A 5,063-nucleotide genomic window follows, 5' to 3' on the forward strand; every position below is an offset into this window, starting at 1 on the left:
AAGCCAAAGAACAATGCCCCGACGGGCGAGGTTACAGTGCAGGACTCGAGCAGAGTGACAGCATTGATTCACCGCTCAAACAGGAATGAACTATAGCGCTTGGGGGCGGTCGTATTTATACCCAAAGCGCTAACGGTCGAAACAAGCGTTCCCTCTAGATTGTGCACCCAACATGAACGGCGCAGACACACAACACTCTGGTTTCCAGAGTTCGTGAGCAGTCGGTAATAGCGGCGCACGCTGAGTCCGAGAGAGGGGAGAGAGGAGGTCTTAGCGGACGCGGGGCTTCTGCGTCCTTGCTCCTGCGTCCTCTACGTGTTGCGTCGGCAGGCCATCGAAGGTTGATCGCGCCCATAGAAAGGCGCCAGAGATCCAGGCTTGTCGGAGCTTGCTGCAAGCGTGAGTCACCGACAAAGGGAGCCTGCTTGAAAGGTGCACGTAGTGGAGGCATCGCCGCACAGCCGAGGAGTATTGAAACAAAGCCCAGCGGCGGGCTCATTCGTAACAGCAGTCTTGGTGCCATAGGGAGCTTAAGAGGGTTCAACACTGGTCGACCACTCTCGACACGTCGTAGACACACGAGTCACGGCCCGGGGGTCAAAAACAAGGTCCCCTTCACCCCGAGAAGTCCGAGTTGCGCTGGCTACCACCCCCAAGCGCAGGAAACAAAAATACATTAACATAAATACCCCAGAAAGTGGAGGAGAAAATAGCCCCGCCGGAAGCGTAGTGGTCATCGCACCAGACCGGTATTCTGGAGGTTGTGAGTTCGGATCCCGCCCGGCGGGCATTTTTTCTCCACTTTCTGTCTTTCGAAATTCTTTATCTTTTTCAATGACCGACCTACTACATTCTCCCCTTTGCTTTCCGAGGTTTTCTAGACTGGCAACCCTTATTTCTGTCTTATTTTCAACGAGCCCCTCATTTCCTATTCTTATTCGCTATATATATATATATATATATATATATATATATATATATATATATATATATATATATATATATATATATATATATATATATATATATATATATATATCTATATATATATATATATATATATATATATATATATATCAGGGTGTCGAACCGGAACCGAACCGAACCGAAAACCGGAACCGAACCGGTATTTTTTCCGGAACTGAACCCGAACCCGAACCGTTATTTTTTGAGCACGCTGAACCCGAACCGGAACTGAACCGGAAAAAGAAATAACGGTTACCGGTTCATGCCGAAACGGTTCGACCCTCTGTTGTTGATATTGCACAGTCAATGCAATTCAGGCCTTTTTTTCTTTCCCGTACCATCAACTTCGTACTTGCTCGCACACTTTCCCCTCCAGACAATTGAACACTATCACGCTTTATGTAACAACAGGGGAAATGAATGAGCACCAATGTAGTATTGGTCTGTTGCTGCTGGAGGCGCGAGCGTAGTGCAAGCTGACCAAACGACATGTCATTCTCGGCAGCTTGCAGGTGATATAAAACGACTTTGCCCTTCCCTAGCTGCGACTTCATTGGAGAAATCAGGCTGCAGGAGTGCTCCACTGCGCAACAGCGAAAGCTCACACCCGATGTGTGCAAACTTTTTGCATTTCATAATTTGTTGAAAAGGTCCGACACCTGCAAATTATTAATACTTGACAAGTGTGACCGCAGGAGCTGCTCAGTGGCTAAGCTGTTTGCTAAGCCGTTTGCCCAACTCGCTACATTGCTTCTACTGCTACTCGTTCCGGAGGGGAGTACTGCTGTGGACGAATTAAAGAGCGTCTACCCAAAAAGTCCCATCTTATGCTCCACGTGTCAAATTTCCCTTTCATTTTGTAACCGCATTATCTGTTATAAGATTCCGCAATGTAGCACACGGAACGATGGTAGGGGTTCAGGCGGTACGATGACATACTGATTGTAATGCACACTTTCGGTATCGCAAAAGGAATTGCAGTGGTCAGAGCAATAATGCAGTGACTGAGCGTAACTAAAGCTTACTTTTAACAAAAGTGTGGCTAACACATTCGATAAGGTGACAGCTAACAAATTATTCAGGGTTACCAAATAATCTAATTCATTGGTAGTATTTATGTGCCTGTTGTAGAATTTTTCTGTTTTGTTACAAATATAAAAAATGTGCGCCATTGTTATTAAGCGCTGGTATTTGAACACGCCCGTACGCAGGATTAAATTTAAGGCCTCAAGGTTAGCGTGATGGGCGATTGCATAGCGACAATTGCGATTTCAACAAAAAAGGAAAGGACAGAAAATATATCCCACCATCATATCTCTTGGCGTTGGCTTTATGAATAGTTGCTAGGACAACAGAAAGTCTGAGCGATAAAGAAGGTGGTAAATCGTCGCCACTTCATGTGTTTTTCTAATATCTCCTAATTGTTTAAAGTTTCCTTTGCAATTGCGCCACTGCCCTTGGGGAGCAGCACCATTTTGAATGTCAGTTTGTGTTTTGATTTGACGGTCGTTTTAAACTAGTAAATGTTTTTTTTTATAATTTTAGTGATAATTCAACTAATCGAACCGGTTCGCGAACCAGTTCGGTACGTGATTTTGTCGAACCGGAACTGAACCGGAACGAAATTATTTCACCCGAACCCGAACCGTAACCGAACCGGTATTTTTTTCGGTTCGACACCCTGATATATATATATATATATATATATATATATATATATATATATATATATATATATATATATATATATATATGCATCCGAATCGTTCATGTGTCTCGCGCTTTAGGCAGTACCTTCTCTCATGATATCTGCGATGATTAACAGGGTCAGCTCTTCTTTATTTAATAAGCTTTTATTCCACGTGCCGCTAGGTTACACCCGATTAAGTATGAGCGAGGAACCGCAGCAATGCAACTTTTCCGGAACTTTTCATTTGCTGTCACTCTTATTCATAAATAATTTTCTGCAGTTCGGTTTATGAAATTACGTCTAATTGCCGTTTTATGTTTTCACGCACCCGTAAACACGTTCTACCTTTCTGTTTTGTCCAATTTTATGACCATTGCACTGCGTCTTCTTGTGAAGATTTAAAAATTAGTCACTATATCGTGTTTGTTTCACTAAATCGTCTTTATTCCACGTTTATTTCACGTAATTTTATTATCGTGTTTTAGGGTATTTATAGTTCTCACTGTTTTTTCTTCGCTGGCATTTCTAGTTGATTACTTGTTTATTTTCTCCCCTGCTGATGTATTTCACTGTAACCTGCTGTTTTGAGTGTGTAAGATGGATCTTTTTCTTGTCAGTTGATTTGTGGTTGTATACCCATATTTTGTTTGTAGTGTTAGTAATATTATTAATATTATTGTGATGATAAAACACAACGGTAACTGTACGTGTTCACGGCTTTTGGAACTACCAACACGGAAAGAGGCAAACGTAAGCGCCGAATAATGCTTAATGATTTTATTTGTTTCTAGCTGTTTCAGAGATAGAGGATCCGCGTTTGCCTAGTGGATTATATAGATGGTGAGTATTTTACATCTTATCAGGCGAAATGTGCTTACAGAGAGCATGTTCGGGCATATGCTGCTTGTAGGAAATTATGTGCGGACCAGCAGCTAATCACAAACGGGTCGAAAAGCAGTAGAATCATTGGTGTCAATGTCGGGGTACCTAAGTCTTTACTCATATCAGTGTATGCACGTTACCGAGAGTACCTCTTCAGTCCGTAGCCTTTTTCCCTCCTCCTGAGGAGTAAATCTATTTTTACTCCCCAAATAAATAAATAAAAATGTGACTGATCGCAAAACGGGCAGTTTTACGATGGCACCAAGAAACTGGTTCAAATTTTAACTGCTAGCAAAAATATGTTTGAGAACAATCATTCTCCAAGAGGTCTTCAATATTTAGAATGACTTTCCTCGTGGGTGCTGGAGGGCCTGTTCAATACCTTCTGACAGACCAATTGGGGAGATGAATTACTCTGACCAAATTACCGTAACTAATTGATCAATGATGACTTACCATGATCAATTACCAAGATTACCGGGATTAAATAGGTACTTATTATTTATCTTAGAGCTATTTTGCCGTGCTTGTTATGTTTCCCAGTAAGCGCTAATAATCAAAGCACCCGGCGACGGGTGCCAGTACAATTAATTATAGATGTGTGGTCCAGATTTTATTTCTAGGCTCTTGATTGTGTAGATTTCTTACGTTTCACTGGTTTCAAACATTTTTCGGACGAAACAGCGCGAACCACTCGGCCAGGTGAAGAAAAGACGCACTCAAGCGTAGTTTAACACCTTGTCCCGTGAGTCGCGTTGTTTCGTTCGAATATGTGCCACCTTCCCCAAGTACTAACCTGCTCGTTTCAAACAATTCATGCATATTTGAGACTCTATAACAGATTTTTTGTAGGCCCGACGTTATCTCTAGACGTTAAGTTCTTATTCAAGCCTCTGGAGTAGCAAAGCTTACTCATGGCACCTTTAAGATGTCTTGATGCATATTCACTCAATCTTGAATCGATCATTATTATGGTAGCTCAAGAAATGGTAGATTGTGCCTGCCCATGCTATATAATAACTTTATTATTCATCATTAACCTGTCCAAGCCCACTTTAGGACGAAGTCCTAACCCAGAGATCTCTAACCGCTCATGTCCTGCTAAGCACGAGTTCGTGTTTTACCTCTGAATTCTCTTATTCCTTCCTTATGCCGAGTTGACTGACTTTTCCTTTACCCACTCCCGTACCTCAGTAGCCACTGGGAGGTCCTGGTTGTCACCAGTTGTCATTTCATCTCATTACAGCCAGGTTGCTGCATTCGTGATTTAATGCGTCCAGAAAAAAAGAGTTGTGTCCCTCTCAGCTCGGTATTGCATCTCGCAGACAAATGCGGATACCCTTATTAAAAACTCACAGCAGGCTTGTCGAAACTTCCTTTGTGGTAGAATTTTCAAGATGGCTCCGGATATCCAGCTACAAACGCCACCCGGAAGAGAAGTAAATATTGTTTGGACACCGGCCCACTCCACCCTACAGGGCAACATGACTGCCCATGGCATCGCCCGAGATCTATCCCGCTAGGC

At 42.6% G+C, this 5,063-nt stretch overlaps 1 pseudogene; it reads right to left on the bottom strand.

The window, feature by feature from the left end:
* LOC144159956 (acetylcholinesterase-like) overlaps window positions 1-4,769 on the bottom strand; it is a 30,408-nt pseudogene extending 25,639 nt beyond the window's left edge.
* Between the last annotated feature and the right edge of the window lie 294 nt (window positions 4,770-5,063).

This window comes from Haemaphysalis longicornis, unplaced genomic scaffold (assembly GCF_048455015.1).
Source record: "Haemaphysalis longicornis isolate Haplotype H1 unplaced genomic scaffold, Haemaphysalis longicornis Haplotype H1 scaffold_10, whole genome shotgun sequence".
Lineage (NCBI taxonomy): Eukaryota > Metazoa > Arthropoda > Arachnida > Ixodida > Ixodidae > Haemaphysalis > Haemaphysalis longicornis.